The sequence below is a fragment of the Euprymna scolopes genome, chromosome 17 (assembly GCF_053919585.1).
Source record: "Euprymna scolopes isolate OS-2025 chromosome 17, ASM5391958v1, whole genome shotgun sequence".
Lineage (NCBI taxonomy): Eukaryota > Metazoa > Mollusca > Cephalopoda > Sepiida > Sepiolidae > Euprymna > Euprymna scolopes.
In genome coordinates, this window is record NC_136498.1 from 18,827,417 (window position 1) to 18,842,066 (window position 14,650).

Here is a 14,650-nt window from a genome sequence, read left to right on the forward strand (position 1 = left end):
TCGAATTAATTAATTCAATTTTACAGATGTATATGATACTGCTTGATTACCAAATTATTCTATCTATTATATTTCTGCTAGTAGAGAGTATTTTAGAAAAAAATGAGACTATTTTTAAAAAAATCACATTTATCTCCCTGGCAGCCCCAGTTAATAAAGTTATCTTCCCCTGTATAATTCTAGGGGGTTCAGTAGGGTTGGAGCGTATAAAACAAGAAGAGACGTACTGATTTATATCGGCTACTTTTTCTACACTTTCTTTTAATAATCTGTCGCATAAAACGTACTTTTTAACAACGAAAAAATAAAAAAAAATAAAATAAAAAAAAACATTTTGTCACAAGCATATAACGTACATGACTCGCGTTCATTTTTACAATAGGCAAACATGGAGTATACACAAAAACGAAATCTATCTATGAACGCCTCGTTAAAAAATGTAAGTGCTTTGGCAACTTTGAAGAGAAGAATTCAAGAGAAAGCATATTTTTACTTTGAATAGGTATTTTCACGTTTTAACAGACACTATTACAAAGTGAGATTTTTGGTGAAAAATGTCGTTAAATTAACATGAAAATAAATTTATACATGGATTAAACAAAAAGGAAAACCATTAAATTTTTGCATACAAAATCGACTGAAGGCAAACCTGCTTTCATTTTCTTATATACTATGGTGAGAAAACAAAGTGAAACATTTTCTCCCATTAGTCTGTTATTATATAATTTATTACCCTACAAAAATGTAGGGTTTAAGGAAAAATAAGTCTATAGACTCCTTATTGTTCTTGACCACGGAAATCTTTAGGAAAAGGCGAAAGATTTATTCGCTAAAAATGACCAGGAACAAGAGTGGCCTTCATTTTGAGGGGCCCCAAGTTAGCTTGACAGCGTCGTTCAACAGGCGCGATCCTGAAATGTCATTTTGTCGAATTAATTAATTCAATTTTACAGATGTATATGATACTGCTTGATTACCAAATTATTCTATCTATTATATTTCTGCTAGTAGAGAGTATTTTAGAAAAAAATGAGACTATTTTTAAAAAAATCACATTTATCTCCCTGGCAGCCCCAGTTAATAAAGTTATCTTCCCCTGTATAATTCTAGGGGGTTCAGTAGGGTTGGAGCGTATAAAACAAGAAGAGACGTACTGATTTATATCGGCTACTTTTTCTACACTTTCTTTTAATAATCTGTCGCATAAAACGTACTTTTTAACAACGAAAAAATAAAAAAAAATAAAATAAAAAAAAACATTTTGTCACAAGCATATAACGTACATGACTCGCGTTCATTTTTACAATAGACAAACATGGAGTATACACAAAAACGAAATCTATCTATGAACGCCTCGTTAAAAAATGTAAGTGCTTTGGCAACTTTGAAGAGAAGAATTCAAGAGAAAGCATATTTTTACTTTGAATAGGTATTTTCCCGTTTTAACAGACACTATTACAAAGTGAGATTTTTGGTGAAAAATGTCGTTAAATTAACATGAAAATAAATTTATACATGGATTAAACAAAAAGGAAAACCATTAAATTTTTGCATACAAAATCGACTGAAGGCAAACCTGCTTTCATTTTCTTATATACTATGGTGAGAAAACAAAGTGAAACATTTTCTCCCATTAGTCTGTTATTATATAATTTATTACCCTACAAAAATGTAGGGTTTAAGGAAAAATAAGTCTATAGACTCCTTATTGTTCTTGACCACGGAAATCTTTAGGAAAAGGCGAAAGATTTATTCGCTAAAAATGACCAGGAACAAGAGTGGCCTTCATTTTGAGGGGCCCCAAGTTAGCTTGACAGCGTCGTTCAACAGGCGCGATCCTGAAATGTCATTTTGTCGAATTAATTAATTCAATTTTACAGATGTATATGATACTGCTTGATTACCAAATTATTCTATCTATTATATTTCTGCTAGTAGAGAGTATTTTAGAAAAAAATGAGACTATTTTAAAAAAAATCACATTTATCTCCCTGGCAGCCCCAGTTAATAAAGTTATCTTCCCCTGTATAATTCTAGGGGGTTCAGTAGGGTTGGAGCGTATAAAACAAGAAGAGACGTACTGATTTATATCGGCTACTTTTTCTACACTTTCTTTTAATAATCTGTCGCATAAAACGTACTTTTTAACAACGAAAAAATAAAAAAAAATAATATAAAAAAAAACATTTTGTCACAAGCATATAACGTACATGACTCGCGTTCATTTTTACAATAGACAAACATGGAGTATACACAAAAACGAAATCTATCTATGAACGCCTCGTTAAAAAATGTAAGTGCTTTGGCAACTTTGAAGAGAAGAATTCAAGAGAAAGCATATTTTTACTTTGAATAGGTATTTTCCCGTTTTAACAGACACTATTACAAAGTGAGATTTTTGGTGAAAAATGTCGTTAAATTAACATGAAAATAAATTTATACATGGATTAAACAAAAAGGAAAACCATTAAATTTTTGCATACAAAATCGACTGAAGGCAAACCTGCTTTCATTTTCTTATATACTATGGTGAGAAACCAAAGTGAAACATTTTCTCCCATTAGTCTGTTATTATATAATTTATTACCCTACAAAAATGTAGGGTTTAAGGAAAAATAAGTCTATAGACTCCTTATTGTTCTTGACCACGGAAATCTTTAGGAAAAGGCGAAAGATTTATTCGCTAAAAATGACCAGGAACAAGAGTGGCCTTCATTTTGAGGGGCCCCAAGTTAGCTTGACAGCGTCGTTCAACAGGCGCGATCCTGAAATGTCATTTTGTCGAATTAATTAATTCAATTTTACAGATGTATATGATACTGCTTGATTACCAAATTATTCTATCTATTATATTTCTGCTAGTAGAGAGTATTTTAGAAAAAAATGAGACTATTTTAAAAAAAATCACATTTATCTCCCTGGCAGCCCCAGTTAATAAAGTTATCTTCCCCTGTATAATTCTAGGGGGTTCAGTAGGGTTGGAGCGTATAAAACAAGAGACGTACTGATTTATATCGGCTACTTTTTCTACACTTTCTTTTAATAATCTGTCGCATAAAACGTACTTTTTAACAACGAAAAAAAAAAAAAAAAAAACATTTTGTCACAAGCATATAACGTACATGACTCGCGTTCATTTTTACAATAGACAAACATGGAGTATACACAAAAACGAAATCTATCTATGAACGCCTCGTTAAAAAATGTAAGTGCTTTGGCAACTTTGAAGAGAAGAATTCAAGAGAAAGCATATTTTTACTTTGAATAGGTATTTTCCCGTTTTAACAGACACTATTACAAAGTGAGATTTTTGGTGAAAAATGTCGTTAAATTAACATGAAAATAAATTTATACATGGATTAAACAAAAAGGAAAACCATTAAATTTTTGCATACAAAATCGACTGAAGGCAAACCTGCTTTCATTTTCTTATATACTATGGTGAGAAAACAAAGTGAAACATTTTCTCCCATTAGTCTGTTATTATATAATTTATTACCCTACAAAAATGTAGGGTTTAAGGAAAAATAAGTCTATAGACTCCTTATTGTTCTTGACCACGGAAATCTTTAGGAAAAGGCGAAAGATTTATTCGCTAAAAATGACCAGGAACAAGAGTGGCCTTCATTTTGAGGGGCCCCAAGTTAGCTTGACAGCGTCGTTCAACAGGCGCGATCCTGAAATGTCATTTTGTCGAATTAATTAATTCAATTTTACAGATGTATATGATACTGCTTGATTACCAAATTATTCTATCTATTATATTTCTGCTAGTAGAGAGTATTTTAGAAAAAAATGAGACTATTTTAAAAAAAATCACATTTATCTCCCTGGCAGCCCCAGTTAATAAAGTTATCTTCCCCTGTATAATTCTAGGGGGTTCAGTAGGGTTGGAGCGTATAAAACAAGAGACGTACTGATTTATATCGGCTACTTTTTCTACACTTTCTTTTAATAATCTGTCGCATAAACGTACTTTTTAACAACGAAAAAATAAAAAAAAATAAAATAAAAAAAAACATTTTGTCACAAGCATATAACGTACATGACTCGCGTTCATTTTTACAATAGACAAACATGGAGTATACACAAAAACGAAATCTATCTATGAACGCCTCGTTAAAAAATGTAAGTGCTTTGGCAACTTTGAAGAGAAGAATTCAAGAGAAAGCATATTTTTACTTTGAATAGGTATTTTCCCGTTTTAACAGACACTATTACAAAGTGAGATTTTTGGTGAAAAATGTCGTTAAATTAACATGAAAATAAATTTATACATGGATTAAACAAAAAGGAAAACCATTAAATTTTTGCATACAAAATCGACTGAAGGCAAACCTGCTTTCATTTTCTTATATACTATGGTGAGAAAACAAAGTGAAACATTTTCTCCCATTAGTCTGTTATTATATAATTTATTACCCTACAAAAATGTAGGGTTTAAGGAAAAATAAGTCTATAGACTCCTTATTGTTCTTGTTTATATATTTTATTGAGAAAGAAAAAATTGAACATAAAAAACGTACAAAAAATTCAATTCAACAAAATTAGGCACAAGGCCCTACAAGAAGTTGGGAGGGGGAGGGTACAGGGTCTTTATGACTATGTAACAGATGAGACTTTGAAGTCTTACTCTTGACTGGCAACATTTACCAAAATACCTCAATCACTCTGTGGATCCTAATCTAACTAATAACCCCAGCGTTCAATGTAAAATTTAACTATGTACAATTTGTATATTCATTTCTGTATGTTGTGTGTGCATTTTTTTTTTTTTTTTTTTGTGTGTGTATGTGTGAGAAAATAAAGTTCGATTTCATTAGAAAGAGTTCTTGAATTAATTGGCATAAAATGTTCGTGGAGTGGGAAAAAACTAATGAAAATGTTCATTTCAAAAAAAAAAAAAAAAAAAAAAAAAAAAAAAAGGAAAAAACTACTAATGTGTTGTTAGTAAGACCCCCCTGTACTATTCTATGTGGCTAGATCCCCCACTGTTTTCCGGGGAACCGAAAACAAGCAGAGCATCCCTAATGGGGTTTGGGGAAGTGGCCTTAATGGAGGTGGGAGAAAATAAAGCAACGGATGGAGGGGGTAGGAAGGTGACCTCTGAGTAGGGGGATGACCGGGAGCATCAGAAAATAAAGATGAGGAGCAGGGGGGTTGGGCAGACTCAGAGGTTCTCTAATACCAAAAAATAAAATCAGGAGCAGGATCTCATTTGTACCACCAGTCAAGAGTTACTTTACTGAACTTATAATGCTAACCTAGGCGGGATGGGTTCCGTAGGACCCAGCACCGCCCATGCCATGCCTAAGGAGGGAACACGTATTGAAACTTGGCTCCTCGACGGATGCACAAACTAGTGCTGTGCACCCACCTCTTGTCAAATTCCACTCTAGGCAACCTCTTCCAATCGCATCTGATCTTTACTTTAAGCAAATGTTTAAAGTAGACGATCAGATCCCGATCAGGAACAGATGTCCCTTCGTGGACCAACTTGAGGCGCGCGATCCAAATGGTCATGCGCGCTACTGCTAGGATCGCCAGGAAAACCAAACTTTCCTCCCTGGGGAACGGCGGCTCCATGTTGTACACAAAAGTTCCTACGTCGAGATCGAGCAGACACTCGGCATCGATGCGAGCTGTTACCCCCTCGACGTACCTTAATAGGGGCTGTATCCGGCTGCAACTAAAAAACGCGTGCTCGATTGTTTCGGGCTCGCGTTCGTCACAGCACGGACAGAAGCGGCTGGTATGTTCTTTATACCGGAAAAGTACGTCGAAGAGGGGCAGCGCATTTCGGACCAGTCGCCAAGTCAGGGAGAATTCCGAGTTATTCAGAATCTCCCGTCCCGGCGCCCAACGCCATTGAGAACGGACAACCTCCATCGACCATCCCATCCGCCTACAAAGTGGATCCTTCGCGGTCCCCTCCACTAAATCCCGATACAGTTTCTTCCTTGGCTGATCGAGGACATTGGTCCCCGGCAAAGCTCTAAGAGCGGTTCGGCATTCGGAGAAGAACTTGGACTCCCCCTTCGGTCTACGACGACCTTCTACCGAAGGGTTGGGTTTGAGGTTGGGAAACGAGTTCTCAACCACAGGGACCCAAGGAGCGTCTCCTTCAAGCGAACGACCCAGGAAAGCCAATCTCTCGGCGTTTCTATGACACAAGAGACTGGGCTGACCCAGGCCTCCCTCGCTCGGATTTTGAACACAGACCTCTCTGCAGACATAATGCTTACCCTCGTTCCACAAAAGTGAATCGAGGCGCCCTTGTAAGCGGGTTAGTCGTTCTGCAGGGAGAGGAAGTACAGACAAACGGTAAAGGATGAGCGGAAAGACGTATGTAGCACACGCTTCCGCCCGACCCTTCAAGGACAATTTCCTTCCAATCCAAGTCTTTACTGACGATTTGACCTTAGACTGTACTTCCGACCAATTCTTTTCCAGCTGAAGTCCCGGTCCAAACCAGACACCGAGAATGCGGACCGGTCCATCGGTCCAGCTGAAAATACCTGGAAGCGAGTTTACCCCGGTCCAGGCCCCCAACCGCAGGCCAACAGACTTGCTACGGTTGAAGATGGCCCCTGTTACTTCTTCGTATCGAGCGAGCACCTCGACCACCGCTTGAACGTCCGTGAGGCAAGACACGAACACGGTGACGTCATCGGCGAACGCGGAAACCCTGGCTCGTGTGCCTCCAGGGAGAGCTATTCCGCGCAGGACTGGTGTAGCCGCCTCGTCCCTTAACTTGCGAAGGAGGGGTTCCAACGCCAGGACATACAACAGAGGCGACAGCGGACAACCCTGTCGCACCGACCGAGAGACAGCGAATGACTCCGACAGCTTACCGTTGATCTGCACCGCTACCGTCGGCCTGTCATACAGAACAAAGATCCACTTGCGGAAGTCCGGATTAAATCCGGCGGCCTCTAGCACAGATCCTAGGAACCGATGGTCGACCCTATCGAATGCCTTGGACTGATCCAAACTGATCAGCGCGGCTTCGGCGTCGTCTTCTGTCCCCTCTATGATCGAGCGTATCAAGTGCAAATTGTCTTGAATCGATCTCCCCTTCACAGCATAAGTCTGGTCCGGTTCGATCAAGTCAGTGATGACAACCTGCAAGCGATTCGCAAGAATCTTTGCCAAAATCTTTAACTCTGTGTTTAGCAGAGTCAAGGGCCTAAAATCATCAAAGTTTTCCCTCCCACCATGCCGTTGACCTTTCCTCAGCAATGTGATCACACCCTTGGTTACCTGTCCAGGGATGGAACCCTGGGCAAACCAATGGTTGAACATATCCTTCAGAATAGGGACCAACATGGGCGACAGCCTCAAGTAAAACTCGTAGGGTAAACCATCAAGACCCGGGGATTTGTTATAGCCGACCTGCTTCAACGCAGTAATGACCTCATGTTCAGTAATAAGACCATCACAGCTAGCCGCCCGAGCCGCCGTGAGGCGGGGCGAGTCAGCCAAATAGCTGCCAAACTCATCAACCCTGAGTCCGGGTAGTTGGGTGAAGCGCACCGATAGATGCTCCCGAAACCCCTCGCAGATCTCCCGAGTCGATACTAAGGGGTGTCCTTCCAGGTTATGTACTTTACGAATGTACCCATCCGAACCGCGCCTTAAAGCAGCCTTACGCTCAACAGCGTCAACATTCACAGCCTCGTTAGAAACTTTCTTTAACCTAGCCCTAACTACTTGACCTTCATACCGCTCGCTAGCCAAGCGGTTGAGATCTTGTTTAGCTAGTGCTAACTCTAGGGGCCCCCCCCCCTCCACCGCCCGGGTCAGCTTATCCTCTAAACGCTTCTTTGCCTTAGCCTTATCTATCGCGAGGCGTTGGCTATACTGGACAGAGAAGCGCCTAATTTTGGCCTTGAGACTAACCCACCACTTACTCCCTGTAACCGCCCCCACTAAAGCCCGCTGAATTAGCTCAGTGACCTTCAACCGGTAGTCCTCCAGCTCCAACAAGGTGCTGTTGAACTTCCAGTATCCGGCCAGTTTAGGCCTAGCACTTAAGCTCAAACGGGCCATAACAAGTTTATGGTCCGAGTGTCCTAGCAAGTGGAACGTGGGGCAAGATAGGAAGTCTACATCGCCTCTTCTAACTAACATCCGATCCAAGTAAGTGCTTGGATGGGAAGGCACTACAGGATGCCACGTCCACATCTCCCGCCCCGGATGATCCAGACGAAATCTGTCGACGAGATCGCACGAGGCCATCAGGTCAGACAGACTGCTGTCACACCACGCCGACCCGCTAGTCCCCCCGACCTTATCTATTTTGGGATCAAGGATTGCATTCCAATCCCCCATTAAAACTAACCGTTCCGGATCCACTAAGAAGCCCTCCAACCGTCGAAAAAAGGTTGCCCTCTCTACAGCAGCATTGGGAGCATAAACAGCAACAATCCGAAAAACACTACAATTAGCAGCAACATCAACAACAAGCGCCCGCCCGTCCTCGCCTGCGTGAACAACATTCACCGACGCTGACAGGGTGCGACTCACTAGCAAGGAGATTCCACGACTTATTGTTCTTGACCACGGAAATCTTTAGGAAAAGGCGAAAGATTTATTCGCTAAAAATGACCAGGAACAAGAGTGGCCTTCATTTTGAGGGGCCCCAAGTTAGCTTGACAGCGTCGTTCAACAGGCGCGATCCTGAAATGTCATTTTGTCGAATTAATTAATTCAATTTTACAGATGTATATGATACTGCTTGATTACCAAATTATTCTATCTATTATATTTCTGCTAGTAGAGAGTATTTTAGAAAAAAATGAGACTATTTTAAAAAAAATCACATTTATCTCCCTGGCAGCCCCAGTTAATAAAGTTATCTTCCCCTGTATAATTCTAGGGGGTTCAGTAGGGTTGGAGCGTATAAAACAAGAAGAGACGTACTGATTTATATCGGCTACTTTTTCTACACTTTCTTTTAATAATCTGTTGCATAAAACGTACTTTTTAACAACGAAAAAAAAAAAAAAAAAAAACATTTTGTCACAAGCATATAACGTACATGACTCGCGTTCATTTTTACAATAGACAAACATGGAGTATACACAAAAACGAAATCTATCTATGAACGCCTCGTTAAAAAATGTAAGTGCTTTGGCAACTTTGAAGAGAAGAATTCAAGAGAAAGCATATTTTTACTTTGAATAGGTATTTTCCCGTTTTAACAGACACTATTACAAAGTGAGATTTTTGGTGAAAAATGTCGTTAAATTAACATGAAAATAAATTTATACATGGATTAAACAAAAAGGAAAACCATTAAATTTTTGCATACAAAATCGACTGAAGGCAAACCTGCTTTCATTTTCTTATATACTATGGTGAGAAAACAAAGTGAAACATTTTCTCCCATTAGTCTGTTATTATATAATTTATTACCCTACAAAAATGTAGGGTTTAAGGAAAAATAAGTCTATAGACTCCTTATTGTTCTTGACCACGGAAATCTTTAGGAAAAGGCGAAAGATTTATTCGCTAAAAATGACCAGGAACAAGAGTGGCCTTCATTTTGAGGGGCCCCAAGTTAGCTTGACAGCGTCGTTCAACAGGCGCGATCCTGAAATGTCATTTTGTCGAATTAATTAATTCAATTTTACAGATGTATATGATACTGCTTGATTACCAAATTATTCTATCTATTATATTTCTGCTAGTAGAGAGTATTTTAGAAAAAAATGAGACTATTTTAAAAAAAATCACATTTATCTCCCTGGCAGCCCCAGTTAATAAAGTTATCTTCCCCTGTATAATTCTAGGGGGTTCAGTAGGGTTGGAGCGTATAAAACAAGAAGAGACGTACTGATTTATATCGGCTACTTTTTCTACACTTTCTTTTAATAATCTGTTGCATAAAACGTACTTTTTAACAACGAAAAAAAAAAAAAAAAAACATTTTGTCACAAGCATATAACGTACATGACTCGCGTTCATTTTTACAATAGACAAACATGGAGTATACACAAAAACGAAATCTATCTATGAACGCCTCGTTAAAAAATGTAAGTGCTTTGGCAACTTTGAAGAGAAGAATTCAAGAGAAAGCATATTTTTACTTTGAATAGGTATTTTCCCGTTTTAACAGACACTATTACAAAGTGAGATTTTTGGTGAAAAATGTCGTTAAATTAACATGAAAATAAATTTATACATGGATTAAACAAAAAGGAAAACCATTAAATTTTTGCATACAAAATCGACTGAAGGCAAACCTGCTTTCATTTTCTTATATACTATGGTGAGAAAACAAAGTGAAACATTTTCTCCCATTAGTCTGTTATTATATAATTTATTACCCTACAAAAATGTAGGGTTTAAGGAAAAATAAGTCTATAGACTCCTTATTGTTCTTGACCACGGAAATCTTTAGGAAAAGGCGAAAGATTTATTCGCTAAAAATGACCAGGAACAAGAGTGGCCTTCATTTTGAGGGGCCCCAAGTTAGCTTGACAGCGTCGTTCAACAGGCGCGATCCTGAAATGTCATTTTGTCGAATTAATTAATTCAATTTTACAGATGTATATGATACTGCTTGATTACCAAATTATTCTATCTATTATATTTCTGCTAGTAGAGAGTATTTTAGAAAAAAAATGAGACTATTTTAAAAAAAATCACATTTATCTCCCTGGCAGCCCCAGTTAATAAAGTTATCTTCCCCTGTATAATTCTAGGGGGTTCAGTAGGGTTGGAGCGTATAAAACAAGAAGAGACGTACTGATTTATATCGGCTACTTTTTCTACACTTTCTTTTAATAATCTGTCGCATAAAACGTACTTTTTAACAACGAAAAAAAAAAAAAAAAAACATTTTGTCACAAGCATATAACGTACATGACTCGCGTTCATTTTTACAATAGACAAACATGGAGTATACACAAAAACGAAATCTATCTATGAACGCCTCGTTAAAAAATGTAAGTGCTTTGGCAACTTTGAAGAGAAGAATTCAAGAGAAAGCATATTTTTACTTTGAATAGGTATTTTCCCGTTTTAACAGACACTATTACAAAGTGAGATTTTTGGTGAAAAATGTCGTTAAATTAACATGAAAATAAATTTATACATGGATTAAACAAAAAGGAAAACCATTAAATTTTTGCATACAAAATCGACTGAAGGCAAACCTGCTTTCATTTTCTTATATACTATGGTGAGAAAACAAAGTGAAACATTTTCTCCCATTAGTCTGTTATTATATAATTTATTACCCTACAAAAATGTAGGGTTTAAGGAAAAATAAGTCTATAGACTCCTTATTGTTCTTGACCACGGAAATCTTTAGGAAAAGGCGAAAGATTTATTCGCTAAAAATGACCAGGAACAAGAGTGGCCTTCATTTTGAGGGGCCCCAAGTTAGCTTGACAGCGTCGTTCAACAGGCGCGATCCTGAAATGTCATTTTGTCGAATTAATTAATTCAATTTTACAGATGTATATGATACTGCTTGATTACCAAATTATTCTATCTATTATATTTCTGCTAGTAGAGAGTATTTTAGAAAAAAATGAGACTATTTTAAAAAAAAATCACATTTATCTCCCTGGCAGCCCCAGTTAATAAAGTTATCATCCTCTGTATAATTCTAGGGGGTTCAGTAGGGTTGGAGCGTATAAAACAAGAAGAGACGTACTGATTTATATCGGCTACTTTTTCTACACTTTCTTTTAATAATCTGTCGCATAAAACGTACTTTTTAACAACGAAAAAATAAAAAAAATAAAATAAAAAAAAACATTTTGTCACAAGCATATAACGTACATGACTCGCGTTCATTTTTACAATAGGCAAACATGGAGTATACACAAAAACGAAATCTATCTATGAACGCCTCGTTAAAAAATGTAAGTGCTTTGGCAACTTTGAAGAGAAGAATTCAAGAGAAAGCATATTTTTACTTTGAATAGGTATTTTCCCGTTTTAACAGACACTATTACAAAGTGAGATTTTTGGTGAAAAATGTCGTTAAATTAACATGAAAATAAATTTATACATGGATTAAACAAAAAGGAAAACCATTAAATTTTTGCATACAAAATCGACTGAAGGCAAACCTGCTTTCATTTTCTTATATACTATGGTGAGAAAACAAAGTGAAACATTTTCTCCCATTAGTCTGTTATTATATAATTTATTACCCTACAAAAATGTAGGGTTTAAGGAAAAATAAGTCTATAGACTCCTTATTGTTCTTGACCACGGAAATCTTTAGGAAAAGGCGAAAGATTTATTCGCTAAAAATGACCAGGAACAAGAGTGGCCTTCATTTTGAGGGGCCCCAAGTTAGCTTGACAGCGTCGTTCAACAGGCGCGATCCTGAAATGTAATTTTGTCGAATTAATTAATTCAATTTTACAGATGTATATGATACTGCTTGATTACCAAATTATTCTATCTATTATATTTCTGCTAGTAGAGAGTATTTTAGAAAAAAATGAGACTATTTTTAAAAAAATCACATTTATCTCCCTGGCAGCCCCAGTTAATAAAGTTATCTTCCCCTGTATAATTCTAGGGGGTTCAGTAGGGTTGGAGCGTATAAAACAAGAAGAGACGTACTGATTTATATCGGCTACTTTTTCTACACTTTCTTTTAATAATCTGTCGCATAAAACGTACTTTTTAACAACGAAAAAAAAAAAAAAAAAAAAACATTTTGTCACAAGCATATAACGTACATGACTCGCGTTCATTTTTACAATAGACAAACATGGAGTATACACAAAAACGAAATCTATCTATGAACGCCTCGTTAAAAAATGTAAGTGCTTTGGCAACTTTGAAGAGAAGAATTCAAGAGAAAGCATATTTTTACTTTGAATAGGTATTTTCACGTTTTAACAGACACTATTACAAAGTGAGATTTTTGGTGAAAAATGTCGTTAAATTAACATGAAAATAAATTTATACATGGATTAAACAAAAAGGAAAACCATTAAATTTTTGCATACAAAATCGACTGAAGGCAAACCTGCTTTCATTTTCTTATATACTATGGTGAGAAAACAAAGTGAAACATTTTCTCCCATTAGTCTGTTATTATATAATTTATTACCCTACAAAAATGTAGGGTTTAAGGAAAAATAAGTCTATAGACTCCTTATTGTTCTTGACCACGGAAATCTTTAGGAAAAGGCGAAAGATTTATTCGCTAAAAATGACCAGGAACAAGAGTGGCCTTCATTTTGAGGGGCCCCATGTTAGCTTGACAGCGTCGTTCAACAGGCGCGATCCTGAAATGTAATTTTGTCGAATTAATTAATTCAATTTTACAGATGTATATGATACTGCTTGATTACCAAATTATTCTATCTATTATATTTCTGCTAGTAGAGAGTATTTTAGAAAAAAATGAGACTATTTTTAAAAAAATCACATTTATCTCCCTGGCAGCCCCAGTTAATAAAGTTATCTTCCCCTGTATAATTCTAGGGGGTTCAGTAGGGTTGGAGCGTATAAAACAAGAAGAGACGTACTGATTTATATCGGCTACTTTTTCTACACTTTCTTTTAATAATCTGTCGCATAAAACGTACTTTTTAACAACGAAAAAATAAAAAAAAATAAAATAAAAAAAAACATTTTGTCACAAGCATATAACGTACATGACTCGCGTTCATTTTTACAATAGGCAAACATGGAGTATACACAAAAACGAAATCTATCTATGAACGCCTTGTTAAAAAATGTAAGTGCTTTGGCAACTTTGAAGAGAAGAATTCAAGAGAAAGCATATTTTTACTTTGAATAGGTATTTTCACGTTTTAACAGACACTATTACAAAGTGAGATTTTTGGTGAAAAATGTCGTTAAATTAACATGAAAATAAATTTATACATGGATTAAACAAAAAGGAAAACCATTAAATTTTTGCATACAAAATCGACTGAAGGCAAACCTGCTTTCATTTTCTTATATACTATGGTGAGAAAACAAAGTGAAACATTTTCTCCCATTAGTCTGTTATTATATAATTTATTACCCTACAAAAATGTAGGGTTTAAGGAAAAATAAGTCTATAGACTCCTTATTGTTCTTGACCACGGAAATCTTTAGGAAAAGGCGAAAGATTTATTCGCTAAAAATGACCAGGAACAAGAGTGGCCTTCATTTTGAGGGGCCCCAAGTTAGCTTGACAGCGTCGTTCAACAGGCGCGATCCTGAAATGTCATTTTGTCGAATTAATTAATTCAATTTTACAGATGTATATGATACTGCTTGATTACCAAATTATTCTATCTATTATATTTCTGCTAGTAGAGAGTATTTTAGAAAAAAATGAGACTATTTTAAAAAAAATCACATTTATCTCCCTGGCAGCCCCAGTTAATAAAGTTATCTTCCCCTGTATAATTCTAGGGGGTTCAGTAGGGTTGGAGCGTATAAAACAAGAAGAGACGTACTGATTTATATCGGCTACTTTTTCTACACTTTCTTTTAATAATCTGTCGCATAAAACGTACTTTTTAACAACGAAAAAAAAAAAAAAAAAAAAAACATTTTGTCACAAGCATATAACGTACATGACTCGCGTTCATTTTTACAATAGACAAACATGGAGTATACACAAAAACGAAATCTATCTATGAACGCCTCGTTAAAAAATGTAAGT

General features: G+C 36.5%; 10 non-coding genes and 1 pseudogene across 10 annotated transcripts; all 11 read right to left on the reverse strand.

The window, feature by feature from the left end:
- Positions 1-731: 731 nt before the first annotated feature.
- Positions 732-855, reverse strand: LOC145297288 (U5 spliceosomal RNA). Its single transcript, XR_013870145.1, has one exon. It is a non-coding gene; the product is annotated as a U5 spliceosomal RNA (small nuclear RNA).
- Positions 856-1,658: 803 nt separating this feature from the next.
- Positions 1,659-1,782, reverse strand: LOC145297289 (U5 spliceosomal RNA). The gene has a single exon (XR_013870146.1). It is a non-coding gene; the product is annotated as a U5 spliceosomal RNA (small nuclear RNA).
- Positions 1,783-2,585: 803 nt separating this feature from the next.
- LOC145297290 (U5 spliceosomal RNA) lies at positions 2,586-2,709 on the reverse strand. Its single transcript, XR_013870147.1, has one exon. It is a non-coding gene; the product is annotated as a U5 spliceosomal RNA (small nuclear RNA).
- Positions 2,710-3,497: 788 nt separating this feature from the next.
- LOC145297291 (U5 spliceosomal RNA) lies at positions 3,498-3,621 on the reverse strand. The gene has a single exon (XR_013870148.1). It is a non-coding gene; the product is annotated as a U5 spliceosomal RNA (small nuclear RNA).
- A 4,928-nt stretch (positions 3,622-8,549) lies between these two features.
- LOC145297397 (U5 spliceosomal RNA) lies at positions 8,550-8,618 on the reverse strand (annotated as a pseudogene).
- Positions 8,619-9,418: 800 nt separating this feature from the next.
- Positions 9,419-9,542, reverse strand: LOC145297292 (U5 spliceosomal RNA). The gene has a single exon (XR_013870149.1). It is a non-coding gene; the product is annotated as a U5 spliceosomal RNA (small nuclear RNA).
- A 790-nt stretch (positions 9,543-10,332) lies between these two features.
- LOC145297293 (U5 spliceosomal RNA) lies at positions 10,333-10,456 on the reverse strand. The gene has a single exon (XR_013870150.1). It is a non-coding gene; the product is annotated as a U5 spliceosomal RNA (small nuclear RNA).
- A 791-nt stretch (positions 10,457-11,247) lies between these two features.
- Positions 11,248-11,371, reverse strand: LOC145297294 (U5 spliceosomal RNA). The gene has a single exon (XR_013870151.1). It is a non-coding gene; the product is annotated as a U5 spliceosomal RNA (small nuclear RNA).
- An 803-nt stretch (positions 11,372-12,174) lies between these two features.
- Positions 12,175-12,298, reverse strand: LOC145297295 (U5 spliceosomal RNA). The gene has a single exon (XR_013870152.1). It is a non-coding gene; the product is annotated as a U5 spliceosomal RNA (small nuclear RNA).
- Positions 12,299-13,091: 793 nt separating this feature from the next.
- On the reverse strand, positions 13,092-13,215 carry LOC145297296 (U5 spliceosomal RNA). The gene has a single exon (XR_013870153.1). It is a non-coding gene; the product is annotated as a U5 spliceosomal RNA (small nuclear RNA).
- An 803-nt stretch (positions 13,216-14,018) lies between these two features.
- Positions 14,019-14,142, reverse strand: LOC145297297 (U5 spliceosomal RNA). Its single transcript, XR_013870154.1, has one exon. It is a non-coding gene; the product is annotated as a U5 spliceosomal RNA (small nuclear RNA).
- Positions 14,143-14,650: the final 508 nt, after the last annotated feature.